Below are 18,227 nucleotides of genomic sequence, written 5' to 3' on the forward strand. Positions count from 1 at the left end.
GCTCAGGTCATTGCTGTGGCAAGGGTTCAATCCCTGGCAAGGGAAATTCCACATGCCTTGGCATGGCAAAAAAAAAAAAAAAATCCTCTTTAAAGGTTTGATTTAAAAATTGCCAAAACTGGAGTTCTCGTTGTGGCTCAGCAGGTTGCAAACCTGACTAGTACCCATGAGGAAGAGGGTTTGATCCCTGGCCTTACTCAGTGGGTTAAGGATCTGGCATTGCCATGAGCTGTGGTGTAGGTCACAGTCACTGCTCAGATCTGGCATGGCTGTGGTTGTGACATAGGCCGCAGCTGTAGCTCTGATTGGACCTCCAGCCTAGGTACCTCCATATGCTTCAGGTTTGGCCCTAAAAAGCAAAAAAATAAAATAAAACAAAAATAAAAATTGCCAAAATGCAGTCACATTCTGAGGTAATGGGGACTAGAGCTTCAACAAATGGATTTTAAGGGATACGATCAGTTCATAATGACGTGTAAATCAAAGAACCACAGGTCCATTAGTACTTTACTAATATGCTAATACTTCTTGAACTAGTGTGGAATAAAGGATTATACTAAGGTTTCTTTTTAAAAGACTTTAGGTTTAGGGAGTTCCCTTCATGGCTCAGTGGTTAATGAACCTGACTAGGATCCATGAGGATGTGGGTTCGATCCCTGGCCTCACTCAGTGGGTTAAGGATCCAGCGTTGCCATGAACTGTGGTGCAGGCCAGCAGCTGTGTTAATTTCTGCTGTACATCAAAGTGATTTAGCTATACATATATATGTTTTTTTAATATTATTTTCCATTATGGTTTATCATAGGACATTGAATATAGCTCCCTATATTCTGTAGGACCTTGTTGTTTATCCATTCTATATACAATAGCTCACACCTGCTCACCTCAACCTCCCAGTCCATCTCTCCCCCAATCCCCTCCCCCTTGGCAACTGCAAGTCTGGTCTCTATGTCTGTGACTCTGTTTCTGTTTAGCAGACAGGTTTATTTGTGTCCTATTTTAGATTCCACATGTAAATGATATATATCACTTATAAGTGACACTTAGATTCCACTTATAAGTAATGTCTTTCTGGCATCATTTAGTATGATAATCTCTAGTTGCATCCACATTGCTGCAAATAGCATTCTTTCTTTCTTTTTTATGGCTGAGTAGTATTCCATTGTGTATGTACCACATCTTTATCCATCCGTCAATGGACATTTAGGTTGTTTCCATGTCTTCGTCCTATATCTCTTAAAGAAAAAAAAATAAGGTGCTTTTATAAAGTTTGAATATAAAAGGAACACTTGAGGTCAGATATAGCTATTCAATCAATGGGAATTTGTAAAACATCAAGAGATACTTCTAAAAGTAGTCAAACTTTGAGTTATAAGCTGAATTGATTCTAGGGATCTCATATACAGCATGTTGACTACAGTTAATAATATTGTATCATATACTTGAAATTTGCTAAGAGAGATCTTAAGTGCTCTTATCACCTGCAACTCTTTACATAGCATTCACATTGTATTTACAACTATTTACATAACATTTATATTGCATTAGGTATTGTAAGGAATCTAGAGATGATTTCAAGTGTAGGAGGATGTGTGTAGGTTATGTGCAAATACTATCCCATTTTGTATAAAAGACTTGGTCATGATTCGACTTTGGTACTATCGTAAGTTCAGGGGACTACTGTATATTTGTATCACAAGGTGCTACTCAGCAATAAAGAAGATTGTAGGAGCCCTTGTGGCACAGTGGTTTAAGGATCCAGTGTTGTCACTGCAGCAGTTTGGGGTGCTGCTATGGCATGGGTTCAATCCCTTGTCTAGGAATTTTCACATACTGTGGGCACAACCAAAAAAAAAAAAAAGGGAGTGAACTATAAATATATCCAACAATCTGGGTGCTGATTGTGAAAAAGCAAATCCCCTAAAGTTAAAAATTGTGCATTTCCATTTATGCAACATTCTAGAAATTACAAAATGAGGAAAACAACAGATTAGTGGCTGTCAGGAGTTAAGGAGGGCATAGGAGTGAGAGGGAACTCGTGTGACTATAAAAGTTTTACAGGGGGAGTTCCTGTTGTGGTGCAGTGGTTAACGAATCCAACTAGGAACCATGAGGTTGCAGGTTCGATCCCTGGCCTCACTCAGTGAGTTAAGGATCCAGTGTTGCCATGAGCTGTGGTGTAGGTTGCAGATGCAGCTCGGGTCCTGCGTTGCTGTGGCTCTGGCATAGGCTGGTGGCTACAGCTCCGGTTAGACCCCCGAGCCTGGGAACCTCCATATGTCGCAGGAGCGGCCCTAGAAAAGGCAAAAGAGAAAAACAAAAACAAACAAACAAAATAAATGTTACAGGATGCGACTTCCTGTTGTTGCTCAGTGGTTAGTAGCAGGCCCTGCTAGCATCCATGAGGACCCGGGTTCGATATCTGGCCCTGCTCAGTGGGTTAAAGATCCGGCATTGCTGGGAGCTGTGGTGTAGGTCGCAGACTCGGCTTGGATCCTGCGTTGCTGTGGCTCTGGTGTAGACTGGCAGCTACATCTCCGATTGGACCCCTAGCCTGGAAACCTCCATGTGCCACAGGTGAGGCCCTAAAAGACCAAAAAAAAAAAAAAAGTGTTATAGGAAGGATCCTTGTATTATTCTGTATCTTGACTGTATCAGTGTTAATATCTTGGTTGTGAAATTGCACAAAAATAATTTTTCACAAGATGTTACCATTAGGAAAAACTAGGTAAGTATACACAGGCTTTCTGTATTGTTTCTTACAACTGGATGTTAGTCTACAATATCTCAAAATTAAGAGTTTAATTTTACAAATTTCATTTTAATTGGAGAAAGAAACTTTAGAGTCAGAATTGGTCATTTCAGTCTAGTGGATTTAAGTAACCTTAGAAAAATTACACAGTATGTTAAATGTATCATTCTTTATTCCTTCAACTGAATCATTGTTTACGTTCTCTGCCAAGCAGAGGGATTGATTCAATATCTGTATTTTTTTAATTATTTATTTATTTAGGATTTTTATGGCCACACTTGCAGCATATGGAGGTTCCCAGATTAGGGGTGGAATCGGAGCTGGAACCACTGGCCTACACCACAGCCATGGCCACATCCACGCCTGATCCGAGCCGTGACCTACACCACAGCTCACGGCAACACTGTATCCTTAACCTACTGAGTGAGGCCAGGGATCAAACCTGTGTCCTCATGGATCCTAGTTGGATTCGTTTCCACTGAGCCACTATGGGAACTCCTGATTCACTATCTTTTTAGATTAGTGTTTCATTATGGGATTTTTCTTGCCTAATATTTCGTGTTCAGTAAATTCTATATAACAAGGCTCTGCAGCAGACACCAAAATTCTTTGGTGCAGTTGGCCTTTGACCCTCTAAAAACTTTTAACTAAATGGCTCCTTTTCAGTCCAGGGAAGTCCAGATAGATTGAGCAATTGTGCTAGGTCTGGAAGAGTTTAGAATATTCTGTCCTTACCAGTAACCATTTCGATGGGAGCTAGGCTAGTGAGGCTGAGTCTTTGTTAGCCTAAGAAATTTCTTAATTTCTTTCATCGTATCATTGTAGAAGTATTTCATCATGAAAAATTTCTCATTAAAAAGTATACAAGGTTCCATATTTTTCTATTAGTTTTTTTTTCTCGCTGTAGAAATGAAGGAATTTGTCAGTATTTCCTTGGGCATATCTGTAAAAGTTATACTTTTCTTTCTTTCTTTCTTTCTTTTTTTTTTTTTTTGCCATGCCTGCAGCATATGGAAGTTCCCTGGCCAGGGATAGAACAGTGGTCCCTTGGTATCTGCAGCACCCAAACTGCTGCAGTAACAATGTCAGATCCTTAACCTGATGTGCCACAAGGGAACTTCCTAGAAGTTACACATTTCTTATTTTTCTAGAATTTGAAATAGTAAATTCACTTTAAATCCATATTATAAGTGTATTTTAATTTGCCAAAACAAGCCCAGTGGCTTTACAGTCCTATTTTGTACTGCTTAAATTTAATCTTTCTGCCACTCTACCAAAAGAAAGGGTGGATTTTTTTTTTCATTTTTTTGTTTCTTGTTTTGTCTTTTTGCCTTTTCTTGAGCCGCTCCCATGGCATAGGGAGGTTCCCAGGCTAGGGGTCTAATCGGAGCTGTAGCCACTGGCCTACACCAGAGCCACAGCAATGCAGGATCCGAACCACATCTACGACCCACACCACAGCTCACGGCAACTCCAGATCCTTAACCCACTGAGCAAGGCCAGGGATCGAACCTGCAACCTCATGGTTCCTAGTCGGATTTGTTAACCACTGCATCACGATGGGAACTCCAAGAAAGGGTGGTTTTATATGAACACATTTTTAGCATACGATTCTGTAAATTTCATTCAAAAATCTTAGAAGTTTGCGGAAGTAAGAAATGTGTCAGTGCAGTGCAAATACCCCTCTCATTCACTGGAACCAATGTTTGCAGGCTCCAAAATGAGAAGCATATGAGTGAGATGTCTTTTTACAAATATTGTTCTTCCATAAGTTTTATTTTAGAAAATAAGGCACTTGGAGGTAGTCTATAAGGCCTCTGTTAGGAGATTCAAGAGCAGGTCCTTCACCAGGTTCAGACTCTAGAAGAAACCTACGAAGAACTCTAGACTAAACCTAGAAGAATAGATCCAACTTATCCAAATAGGCCTTATCCTAGTAGCAGTTCCCGTTGTGGCTCAGTAGGTTAAGTACCCAACATAGTGTCCATGAGGATGTGGGTTCGATCTCTGGCCTCACTCAGTGGGTTAAGGATCTGGTATTCTCTCAAGCTGCAGTGTAGGCCACAGATGTGGCTCTGATCTGGATGTGACCTTAATAAATAAATAAATAATAAAAACCCTATGAGATTACTATCAAATGCTAAATGATAAAATGCAGGTATATTTCCATATTATGATTCTACTTATATAAAGGAGGAAAAAGGCAAAGAATTCATGGGACGGAAATATCCCCAAATGTCTCAAATGGTTGAGACTGCAAGATAAACTTAAGATTTTGTTTGTTTCTATGTTTGCTTTACTTCTTTAAAAGTTTCAGACTTTCTCTTAGGGGGTAAGAGGTTCTTTTATTTCCAGGAAAAAAAATGGTAAAACATAAAAGACCTGAGGAAAAAATAATCAGTCCATGACTGTCTTAATCTTCTCTCCCCTCATAAAGGCCAGAACATTGGTTGGGGTAGAGCTAAATGTCCAGTGAAGGACATAGGCCTGGGCCTTGTTAACATTCCACAGGGCCAGTATAAAGCAATCAATGCAGCACCTAAGTCTCCCACCGCAGCCCCCTTCCTTAGAAGAACAAAGTTAGCTGATAAGGAGGACTGCAGATCCTACAAGGTTACCCATCTAATTACCTCTTTGGCACCGGCATAACCTGCCTGCTTGAAGTCAGGAAATACGGCCCTTTCCATAAGTCATTATTATTAACCTAAACACTATTACTAGTTAAGGTTTAAAGTAATTTAACCTCTGTTTTGCTTTTGTACCCCTGCTTATGCGTGCACACCCCCTCCCAACCTGGATGTAAGTTTGCCTTTATAAACGCGGTCCATTTCTTTGTTCGGGGCTTCACACTCAAGCCGCTTTTAGGCAGTGTGTGGCCCTGGTCAGTAATAAAGACTCCTAATCTGTTTCTTCTCAGTTGGGGTGGTCTCTGTTCTTTCAGGGCACAGCACCCATAGGGTTAAATTCTTTTAATTTCCAAGCAATACCACCCCATCTTTTTAAACCACCAAAGTCTCAATAAAATGCCAAAGTCACCCAAGTACCCAAATCTACAATGTCAGCGTATTATTTCCCCAACTCCCAGAGATTCTGCAGCTCTGTCTAGATATAAGATGGAGAATTTGCAGAGAGAGAAAAAGCAACTTAATACTAGGTCGAACCCTGAGCCTAGTCAGTTCCATTCAGGTCAAGCTCTCAACATCCTGCCTGCCCCATCTCTAGACCAGAGTTACAGCCTCTTCCTATCTCTCCCTTCTTGTCCCACTCATCACTGGCCACTGCAGTTCTGCCCATTTCTGGGCTTCCTTCCACTGATTCTCACTTTAAAACCTCCCATTCTAGTCTCAAGCCACAAATCAGTTTCCAAGAGACCTCTCTATAAATATAGCACTTTCTTAAAATGCTGCCATCTCCTGACTCTACCTGGAGACCCTGAGGTCTGTCCCCTGACGAAGGTGCCTTCCTGTGTCTCAGTGGAGTCCTCTCTCTTCCACTAACCCTTACACCCTTGTCTTGCAACTGGGAAGCAGGGTTAGGATAATCTCGGCTCTGCCTTGCCCCCCTTCAACTCAGTTCTACAACCTTCCCTCAAAAATTCTTTCCTTCATTGAGCCTCACCAGTCCTCACCTCACCTTCAAAGATGTTCAGTTCCATTTCAGGAACTCACACACCAGGTCACAAATCAGTATTTACCACCCTGAATCACTCCTTTAAAACTTTTAAGTCAAGAAGGTAAATTTTATGTTACATGCATTTGATGATCATTTAAAAAAAAAAGAAAAAAAGAAACAAACCTGTCATAAGTTCCCTTTTCTGCCACAACCCTCTCTCTGCCACTAAATCTTTTTAAAGATTTACTGTCTGTTGACTTCCCCATTTCTCTGTTTATCTCTAACTCCCAAAGGAAATGGAGGCCAGCAAGTTATGAATTCCCCCAGCTTTGTTTCTCTGTATCTCTGGACCCACCCACATATTTACTAATTCTCCATGCTTCCTTCCTACTGCAGAATAGAAACCAGTATCCTCACCAGTTTTCACCTACGTTACCGATGCTCTTATTGCTCATCTTCTAAAGGACCTTGCTCATTGTGTGTCACCTCATCCTCCTTTATCTTTAATCTCTATTCCTCTCCACTAGATTCTTCGCTTCATTTACACAAATTGCTCTTTTCTTACAGATACTAAAACAAACCCCCAAAACTTTCCGTGGACTGTGCCTTCCCCCTAAGTCCTTTCTCTTTTCACCTGTAATTTTCTTGAAAGACTAGACTACCTTTCTTCCTCTCCTACTTGCCTGCCTTGTACTCCACTGGATTTCTTAAAATGCCTGTGCTTTATTAAAAAGACAAGAAAGAATAAGTTTGCTAGAGGATATGGAGAAAAGGGAATCTTGTACACTGTTGGTGGTAATGTAAACTAGTGTGGGCACTATGGAAAACTGTATAGAGATTCCTTCAAAAATTATGAGGAGGAAAACAACTATATAAATCCAGCTATTCTATACTATAATGAGTCTGTACCCAAAAAATACAAAAACACTTGTCCAAAAAGATACATGCACCTCTGTTGTAGATTTACAGTAGCCAAGATATGGAAGCAAACTAAGAGTCCATTGATGGATGAATGCATAAAGAAAATGTGTCACACACACACAGGAATACTACTCATCCATTAAAAAGATGGAATTCTACCATTTTCAAGAACACAAGTAGACCTGGAGTATATTATGCTAAGTGAAATAAGTCGGAAGAATAAAGACAAATACTATGTAATTTCACTCAAGTGTGGAATCTAAAAACAAAGCAAAACAAAATCAAATAGACACAGAGAACAGATTGGTGGTTACAAAAGGGATGGGAGGAGGGCAAAATGGGTGAAAGGGCTCAAATGTATGGTGGATGGGAACTTGACTTTTGGTGGTGTGCACACTATCATATACAGAAGTTGATGATGTTGTATACATGAAACATTTAATGTTATAAACCAATGCTACATCAATTAAAAAATCAATAAATGAAAAGGTCCATGCAAATGCCACTAGTGACCTCCATCACAGCCGCCAAGGTCAATGAAACTCAATGACCTCCTTCCCTTCTCAAACCTCTTCTTCCTTTACCTCTGCAGGATGTCAGACTGTTTACCATCTCCCCACCAGTCTTCCCACCTCAACTTCCATGATGCCACTTTCTCCTGTGTTCTTCCTCTCCCTCTGAGTATTCTCTCTTACACTCCATTTTACTAGACTCTTAAGTTTTCTCTCTCCATCTTCACATTCACCTTCTCACAAAATCCTGTTAGTTAACATCTAGTTCTTGAATCCATCCATTCCTCTCCATTCACTGCCATGAATTTGGTCTAAGCCCTTCACCCATTCACATCACTTCCTCTTACTCTCCCGAACCACAGCCTCCTCTGTCCAGCTCTCCAGAGCTATCTGCCTAAAACCCAAATCTGAGCAATTCACTCCTCTGGACAAAAGATGAGTGGTTCTCACTGATCCCAAGATAACATAGTGGTCCTAGCTACTTTTACTCACTGGCCACCACTCTGCCTTGTGCTCTATGCCATATGCTAAGCCTGATAAACTCCTCCTTCTGCTTCAAAGCCAGATCAAGTATTACCTCCTCTAACAGACCCTTTTTAGTCTGTCTCCTTTACCTCTTCCTCTCTTTTACTGACCTTGAGAACCTAAAATAAGTACATACAGGGCTTTTTCGGAGTACAGAGTCATTTCAGTACCATCTTCATACTAAACATTATGGTGCATTTAATTGTCATGAATAAGGCTGCCAGACAATATATAGCACACCTGGTTAGACTTGAATTTCAGATAACAACAAAAAAATTTTTTAGTATGTCTTGTGCAATATTACGAACATATTATGCTACAAAACTATCAAATATAGTTGTCCTAGAAAATAAATTTATACTAAAAGTGAATTACTCTTTATCTGAAATTGAGATGGAATTGAGTGTCCTCTATTTGTATTTACTAACCTGGCAATCTCAGTCATCAGCTATACTGAAGAGTAGACAAAGGATGCCAGTTTCACAGTTCATGAAAGGGAATGAAACTCAGAGGGACAATTTCCCCACAGTCAGGTAATTTAAAAAATGGTGAGATGTGATTTGAGCCCAGATTTAGTTCATTGCCCAGGATTACTCCTCTGTCTCAATAACCCGAGGCAATGGCTTGAAAGCAGGAGGGAAGTGAGGGAATGAATGTTGCAGACCTTCGGCTGCTACCAGCTGCCTCTGCTTCTAAGAGCAGGGCACTCAAGGTGGGTGCATCCCGTCGGCCCTGCCCCACTGCCCCCAGCACCAGTGTAAGTCTCCTCGCATGAAGGGACCCACTCTGTACTCTTGTGTTTGTTTGGTTTTTGAACTTGCCAAGACCTGCATGACACAGCACTTGTCTTCCAGACATGTCACTGCGGCTGTGTCCTCATGGAGGTCTTACATGTAGCCCCTCCTCCACCAGGTCTTAACACCTAGTGGACCACTTCCACCCAAGTTACCAGATAAAGTGGGGAAAAAAAGGTAAATTATAGACCCCAATCTGGGCTACTTGGCTGCTGGCCACTGAGACATACCAAGTGGGGCTTAGTCATATGAATAGTAAAATAACAAGTAATTCCCATTCATTCATTCACAGCTACCTTGTGCCTTCCTGGATCTTCTTCTTCTCAGCTATCTTCTTTTTTTTTAAGGTTTTTATTTTTATAAAGTTTTATTGACGTGCAGTTAATTCACAAGGCTTTGATAATTTCTGCTGTACAACAAAGTGACCCAGTCATACATATGCACATATCCATTCTCTCTCAGGTTGTTTTCCCCCATAGATTATCACAGAACACTAGGTAGACTTCTCTGTGCTAGACAGCAGGTCCCCGTTGGCCAATTTTTCCATATACCTCAGTGTGCATGTGACAATCCCAAACACCTAGTCCATCCCTCCCACCCCACCCACTTTGGTAACCATAAGTTTGTCAAAGTCTATGAGTCTGTTTCGGTTCTGCAAATAGGTCACTTGCTGGATCTTATGCATCCATCGTCCTGTACAACCTCTCGACACTCCTGGGCAGAGATACTAGTATTCTTGTTACACAGGTTTAGGGAGGTGAGTAACTTGCTGAAATCATTCATCAGGGCCAAATTCCTGTCTAGCTTGGTTTGCCCCTGAGTTCCATGACACATCTGCTGTCCCTGTCAGGAAACTCTACCCAGAGGCAACAGTGGCTGCTGCCCTAAAATCTACCCCAGTTTCAAAAGAGAGCACAGCAAGGTCTGGATTTAAATGAACAGCTCTCCACCTAAGGTTGTTGCTGAGGCTTCTAAAGAGGTTACTTAAGGAGAAACAGCTCCCACCTACCACTGCTGCTTTTCCTTTCTTTCTTTCCTAATTAATCTGATGGGCCATAAACTAAAAGGTACATCTGACCCCCATTTTCCCAAGAACCGCCCATCCCCCACCCTGGGTTAAGCTCTGTGTCTCTTGTGGGGCCCAGAATGAATGAATAGGATCTTATCATTTGGATTTTTTATGCAGTGAGCAGAGCAAGTACACTTTTCCTCTGAGCAAATTCTGCAGGTGTAACATTTTGGCGATTAAAGTACAAGATGAAACGTTTGTTCTGCCATCTCAAGAATTCCGAGAGGAGCCTACCTAACTCCGTGTCAAGTAAGGAAATAAACTGTGAACATCCTATTAAGAAAGCAAAAAAGTGACATTAGAGTCATCCTCTTATCTAAGAAGTTTGAAACATTAAACCATCAAAGAGACATGGGAAGTGAAGTGTTTAAAGATAATTACTGCTGTAGTTGTTTTTAATTTTGAAAGTGTCAGGGAAGGGGAGGCACTTGATCAGATGAACCCCACATGGGCTTTGACTTTCCAAGTCTTCGGGTCTCCTTGGAGAATTCTCTACAGGCACGAAATGAGGAGTACCTTTTCCTTCTTCCAGCAAGCTCCGAATGGACCTCTTCCCCCACTCCTGCATGTTCGCCCTTCAAAGAAAACAGTGGGAAAGTATGGAGTCTAAATCCATGTGAAGGGCGAAGGAGGATGGAGGGACTGAGAGTTTGGGGTTAGTGGATGTAAACTATTATATACAGGATGGATAAACAACAAGGCCCTACCCTAGAGCACAGGGAACCATATCCAATCTCCTGGGATAGACCATGATGGAAAAAGAATGTAAAGAATATATATATATATATATATGTATGTACAACTGAATTGCTTTGCTGTACAGCAAAAATTGGCACAACATTGTGGATCAGCTATACTGCACTCAAAGTAAATATATTAAAAAAATCCAGATGAAGGATGAAAACCATTCCTCTGAGTCCCACTTCAGAGGAAGATCCCCCACCCCCCACCCCGCTTCCCTCAGGGGAGAGAGCATCTCACTCTGTCAGCTTCTCTTTGTTCATTTCTCTGCTTCCAGACCTTGCCTGGGAGCCTACTAATCTTTTCATCTTTAAAAAAAATTAGTGTCTTTCTGTCGTTAGAGACTATAATCCTAATGTCTACCCTTTAGCCCTACAAAGTCCAGACAGAAGCTCTGATTGCCAGTTTGTCTTCACTTTGGACCAAATCAAGCTCTTGGACATGAGTCTCTATAAGCAGAGGATAAGCAGCTTAAAGAATTCTTTCCCCTCTGTCCAGAGTGTTCCCAGAGGGCCTGGGTTGTTCTCGCCCCTGCATAGCTAACCTCTATGGAATTTCTGAAGGCCACTTACTGTGACCATTTTTCCCGCAGGGAAGAGAAAGATCCAAAGCAAAATGTGCTAGGTTCCTAAACAGCAGTCATTGCACCTTTAGCACCTCTTTCCTGCCTACCTCAGGGCGCTATCCCTTTCGCCATGTCAGACTACCTGACAGGTGGTCAGACCACCTGGCTCCTGGCTCTGAAACAGTCTATTGAATGCCTAGCGTAGGCTTTACTCTTAGTTTTTGACAGAAGTATTCACTGAGACTAGATTTCCTACAATGCCTTTGTCTTGAATGAAAGCAAACCACACATTGTCCCCTCACTTTAGTGAAAGCTCCCAGCATGTACGCCACTTACTGAGAATCTTCAAATATCTGACTATAAAAGAAATAACTCAGGAGACTCCCTGGTGATCTAGTGGTTAGGACTCCCGGGCTTTCACTGCTGTGCCTGGAGTTCAATCCCTGCTCAGGAAACTGGGATCTCACATCAAGCCCCTGCACTCCATGCCCGCCGCCCCCACAAATTAATTTAAAAAGTACTTCGAGAAGGTAAAAGTAATATAAAAACCTGAAAGTTTTCCTCCGGGTAATGATATGGTAAATATATGCACTTGGGCACAGCCTGGTAACTAATTACTAGGTCGTAAATTTAAAGAAATAGATTCAGTGAGGAGCAGGTCTTACATCGGCCGGCTGCATGGTGAAGCGACACCTTCTGGCACACATGGAGTACTGCATGCCAGCCAGCCTCCTCTGAAGAGGCCTGCACTCAGGTTAGCCTTAAATGAAAAGTTCAAATCAACTCTACTAATCGAGTTCTACCGGGCAAATAATTTCCACTGCTCTCTTTTACAAGTGGTTACTGACCACTTGCCTTTTCGAGAAAAACCAAGCTGCCTCAAGCACACATATCATCTATAATTATGGGAAGTATTGGCCAGGCCAAACCCTACCTTTGCTTGTCATCCACCATCCACCCAGGAGCAGACTTCATAGGACCAAAAATTCAAGTCTTTGCAACAGTGGTCAGTCCAGAGCCTTTCTGGGTGACATGGGTAGCAGACCAGTTGTTAAAAAGTATTTTAGCTCATATTATTCTGCTCAGGCGAAAACCCTAAGCACAATAATGGGGCTCCTAACGTCACGGGAGGAAAGTAGTATATGGCTATTTAAATGTGTTAGTTTGCTAACACTGTTGTTACAAAGTACCACAAACTGAGTGATTTATACCATAGAGACGTGTTTTTTCACAATCCTGGAGGCTGGAAGTCAGAGAGGAAGGTTTCTGTGGGGTTGGTTCCATCAGAGGGCTGTGCAGGAGAACCTGATCCAGACTTCTACCCTAGCTTCTGGGAGTTTTGTGCAAATCTCTCACGTTTCTTGGCTTGTAGACACATCATCCCAACTTTTGCCTTTATGTTCAGATAGCTGTATCTCTGTGAGCAAGTGTGTTTCTCTACATGACATTCCTTTTTAAGGATTCTAGTCATATTAGCTTAGAGGGCCACCCTTCTCTAATATGACCTGATCTTAATTCACTCCATCTGCAATGACCCTATTTCCACATACAGTCACATGTGGAGGTCCTGGAGGGTTAGAACTTCAGCATATGAAATGGGGTGACACAACCTGTAACAGTTTGCCTCCCGAGTCCCCCAAATTCATGAGCTTTCATGCAAAATAAAGTCACTCCATCCCAACATCCCCGAAAGTCTTAACCTATCCCAGCATCAACTTGAAGTCCCAAGTCTCACCTAAGTCAGGTGTGGATGAGACTCAGGGTACGTTTCATCCTGGAAAAAATTCCTCTGCATCTGTGAACCATGAAGCCAGACAAGTTACCTGCTTGCAAATATGGTGATGGGACAGGCCTGGGATAGACAATCTCATTCAAAAAGGAAAATTTTGAGATGTTACATTTATCTGTACCCATGTTTTAGTTTATATTTTGAAAATATTGGCCACATCCTTTATCTCACCTGGCATTCTCTACCAAGCCCACTCAGTAGAAGAAATTTGGTTTTGCTCTCCTGTCATCCATATACAAATGCCCATCACTCTTCAATTCCTGGGTTCTTCAGGAAGGAGGTAATGTCTTGAAATTCTATTGCCAGCACACCCCACACACGTGTACATACCCTCATAAATATGTGCACACAGTGCAATATCACCAGAGTTTGCTTTAAAAAGCTAAAATTGGACAAGTGTTGATGACTACAGAAGCTGGGTGATGGGTACTTCGGGTTTCCTTATAGTAGTCTCTCTACTTTTGAATATATTTGGAAATTTCAACCATAAAAGTACTTTTGAACTTTTTTTAAAAGAGGAAAATTGGGGGGGGGGGGCAGGGAGGGATCAATGGTCCCGAGCGAGTTGGAAACCAAGCATGGCAAATATCATTCGATTTTGAGGCATGAAAATAATCTTCTTTAGACAAATACTCTGTCCTCTGGGTACAAGGGGGCGGCAGTGGCCCTCTGATACCAGAGACTGTCTGGAACTTCAGAGATGCTGGCCCTGCAGGGACATTCTTCCCTTTTCTTGAAGAATAGTGTATGTTCATGGTCAGATTGCTCTATTGTCCTGTTCCCTGCCTGGAGAATCCCACAAGGGCAGAAGCCTCCCTTCATTTCTTCCAGTCTTGGTCCCCTTCAGTCCGAGCTTGCAGGGTTTTGCCGAGGTGGCTATTGTGTCCCCAAGTCACAGACCTACTCCCTTAGCACACTCTTGGTGTTCTCTAGAGCACACTTGCTCATTCTTTGCAATATGGATAGGCTGAGAATTTTCAATTCTTCTGGTTCCTTTTTGCTTAAAATTATTTTTCCAGTTTATTTCCTTCCTCTTGCATTTGGTACAAGCAGTAAGGAGACTCCAGGCTGTAAAGGCAGCATTTCGTGTAGAAAGCTCCTCAGCTAAAGATCCAAGTTCATTGCTTAGAGTTCTACCTTCTACTCAACAGAAGAACATAGTTTAGGATTTCCCATTGTAGCTCAGCAGTAACGAACTCGACTAGTATCCATGAAGACATAGGTTTGATCCCTGGCCTTGCTCAGTGGGTTAAGGATCTGGATTGCCATGAACTGCGGTGTAGGTTACAGATGTGGCTTGGATCCTGCATTGCTGTGGCTGTGGCTGTGGCCAACAGCCTCAGCTCTGTTTGACCCCCTGCCTGGAAACTTCCATGTGCTGCAGGAGCAGCCCTTAAAACAAACAAACAAACAAACAAACAAAAACACGGTTCAGCTAAATTCTCTGCTACATTATTTTATGGATCCCTTTCCTCCAGATTTCAACAGTATGTTTCTCATTTCTGAAACTTCGCCTAAAGTGCTGTAAATGTTCACATTTCTACCAACAGTTTGCTCAAGACATTCTAGGCACCTCAAAACTCTTCCAGTCTTTACCCTTGCCAGGTCCAAAGCCACTTCTACCTCTTTCGGTGTTGGTTACAGCAGCTCCCCACTTTCTCATCCTAAAATCTGAGTGAGTTTGCTGGTGCTACCTTCTAAGGATCTCAGGGGGAATCTGTTCCCAGACTTCTTGTTCAGGCAGTGTTCTCTCTGTGTGCCTGTCTTGCTCTCTTATGATCTCATCTGAACTACTTATGTCTGCAATGACCCAATTTACAAATAAGGTCATACTCGGAGGTCCTGGGGGTTAAGGCTTCAACGTATGAATTTGGAGAGGAACATGATGCAATGCAGAAGGAACTATTTTCTCTCTTCTCCAAAAAGCAGTAGCTGTCCACGAAAGATATGCATGTGTGTTCTAACAGGTTTCATGCTTAAAAAACAAGGATGGCGAGTTCCCATCATGGTGCAGTGGAAAATGAACCCGACTAGGAACCATGAGGTTGTGGCTTCAATCCCTGGCCTCGCTCAGTGGGTTAAGGATCTGGCGTTGCTGTGACTCTGGTCTAGGCCGGTGCCTACAGCTCTGATTAGACCCCTGGCCTGGGAACCTCCATATGCCAAAGGTGTGGCCCTAAAAAGACAAAAATAAAATAAAATAAACAAGTGTGCCAAAAGGTTGGTGAGAATATTGAGAAGCAAACCAGGATAGAAACCCACAGGAGACCTCAGAACATACAGTGGCAGCAGCCCTTGCCGGTCCCCTGCTATGTGAGCTGAGCTTAGCATCATTGAGAGGTTAGCCATATCCCTGAGCCTCCTCCAGAGTCAGTGACTCAGTTACATGGAGATGATGAAAAGGGACTCAGGATCTGTTACTGTCCCTGTGGTGGGGGCTGCTTGCCTGAGAGAAATGGTTGAGAACAATCTGGAAAGACTGGGCTCTTTGGGATGCAGGGAGCACATATAGGAGGGGACCTCCCCCCTTTCTTTGAAGGGCCCTTCATCCTTTGATGCTATACCAGTAGGACAAAGATCTCATTAGTAAGAACTTTGGCCTTTTTTTCTCCATGGTATAAATCCCCTTTGAAAATTTCCCTAACCTTTCAAAAGAAAATTTTATATACTTTTATAGGAGAGTCTTGATGGAGAGAATCCAAGGGTTAGAGAAGAAGCCTGAGTCACCCATTTCGTCCTTGGCTGTGTTAAGTGTCCCTGTCTGGTTAAGTGGACTATTTAATGAGTGAATGGGTGGCTAGTGATTACCCAGTGGGGAGCTGGGCACAGTGGGGAGACCATCTGATAGGGCAGCATGCTCTGTCCAAGAGAGGTGGTAACCTTGAGCTGTCTGCTGTCTAACTGGTAGAGGAGGCTGGGGGAAGGGGTGGATGTCTAAGTGCCGAGGTGAGTCTAAAAAATTCCAGTCATTTCCGGGAGCTTTTATTTGGTAAAAGAATGAGGATGGCTCTCTGAATAGAAGCTACTTTTCTTTTTTTTCTACTAGTAGAAACAAATAAGGAGATCCCCCTGTGGCACAGCAGGTTAAGAATCTGACTGCAGCAGCTTGGGTTGCGGCAGAGGCTTGGGTTCCATCCCAGGCTGGTGCAGTGGGTTAAAGGCTCCGGCATTGTTACAGATGCAGCATAGGTCACAGCTGCAGATCAGATTCAGCCCCTGGCCTGGGAACTTCCATATGCTGCAGGTATGGCCATTTAAAAAAAATAAAATAAAAGGAAATAAGTCTTCTGCATATTTCTTAGCCCCGTTTTTTTTTTTTTTTTTTTTTTTTTTTAGGGTCGTACCCATGGCATATGGAAGTTCCCAGGCTAGGGGGTCGAATTGAGGGGCTGCTGGCCCATGCCGTAGCCACAGCCACGCCAGATCTGAGCCACGCCTGCAGTGTAGCTCATGGCAGTGCCAGATCCTTAACCCACTGAGCGGGTACAGAGATCAAACCCGCATCTTCATGGATACTAGCCAGGTTCATTACCATTGAGCCACAACGGGAACTCCCAGGATCGGCAGATTTTAAACTTAGAAAATAGTTTCTAAGTCATTGAATTTTGGGGAAATATTTTCAGCTTCATCTTTGAGAATAGATTCATCAAATTAGTGCCATACTCACTAAAGGACAGCAGCCAGAAAACGGGGAGTAGTAACTGTTCCCAGCACTTCAGTCTTGTTTTCAAAGGCACATTCAGCTTACTGTTGTTGGTTACAAGCAGAAGACTTAGGACAAGACAAATATATTTTGGCAGCTTTGGGTAATGAATAAAGGGTAATATAGGATATATTTTAGACTGAACATCTAGAAAATGTTGTCAATGAAAAGCATTATGGCTTCAATAATTCTCCTAATATATCCTCTCAAATCACATGTTATATTTCCAAATCTCATCTGATACAATCACAATGTTTGATTGTTGGAAGGGCCCTTAGCAAGCAAGGACCTTTGGCAAGGGTAGCAAGGGTCATTTGGCAAATAAGGAAACAGACTAAAAAGGAGAAGTGTCTGGCCAAGAGCCTGCCCCTAATTAGTGGCTACCTTTAGTTACTGCCTCTAGAGCAGGAGTTCCTCCATGTCAAGTACATTAGTATCACCTGAAAGGCTTGTTAAAACATATTTGCATCCTAGGCAATGCTGATGCTGCAGGCCCAGGAGGCCCCAAGTTTGAGAACCACTGTCTAGAGGTTAGAAATGAGAAAGAAAATGGATGTGCAAAGAAACTAAAGCTTCAGATTGTCTTTATCGTGATGGATGGGTTATTTGTGTTAGGACAGAAAGAAACACACATTAACTGAATTAATAGAGGTCTACCGTGAGGATATAGAATATTGTTTGCATTTAACACATCATGATGCTATAGATAAAAAAAAATTAATTCAGAGGATGTTAGTATAAAGTGAAACCATACTGGAAAAACAGGGACTGCAGCTCAGTCAGGCTTCTAAGTGACCAGGATGTGGTTTAGAGCCGAAAAGTCATTCAGAATCTAGTGACTAACCTGGTTAGCACCCTTCAACCACCAGCTGAAGATTTATTTTCAATAATGCAATGTAAACTATCAACAATGCAGCCCACTGGGGAGCTTTGAAGAAACAAAAACAGAACAAACCTGAATCCTGGGTCTCACTGCCAGAGATTGTAAGATAATTGATGTGTTGTATTGACCAGACTTTGACATTTTGGAAAGCTCCCAGGTGATTTGATTGTGCTTCATGTTTCAGATGTCGTCACCTAACTCTGCTTCCAGCAGCCTTTGAAACCACCAGTCAACTTCCTCATCTTCTGCTCCATGGGGCAGGTAAGCTGCTCATTACTTAAGGCCTCTGCTACCTGTGTTCTTCTGGCTTATTTTTTATTTGTTATTTTCAATGCCAATTCATTGACTGTCCCCTGAGTCT

At 42.3% G+C, this 18,227-nt stretch overlaps 1 protein-coding gene across 1 annotated transcript in view; it reads left to right on the plus strand.

Moving 5' to 3' along the window:
- The window catches only part of TMEM243 (transmembrane protein 243), a 119,735-nt gene that overhangs the window by 34,988 nt on the left and 66,520 nt on the right, over positions 1–18,227 (plus strand). Inside the window, exon 2 of the mRNA XM_047752931.1 lies at positions 18,051–18,127. The gene's annotated coding sequence lies outside the window, so the exon portion shown is untranslated. The remainder of the gene's footprint in view (positions 1–18,050; positions 18,128–18,227) is intronic.

Source organism: Phacochoerus africanus, chromosome 11 (genome assembly GCF_016906955.1).
Source record: "Phacochoerus africanus isolate WHEZ1 chromosome 11, ROS_Pafr_v1, whole genome shotgun sequence".
NCBI lineage: Eukaryota > Metazoa > Chordata > Mammalia > Artiodactyla > Suidae > Phacochoerus > Phacochoerus africanus.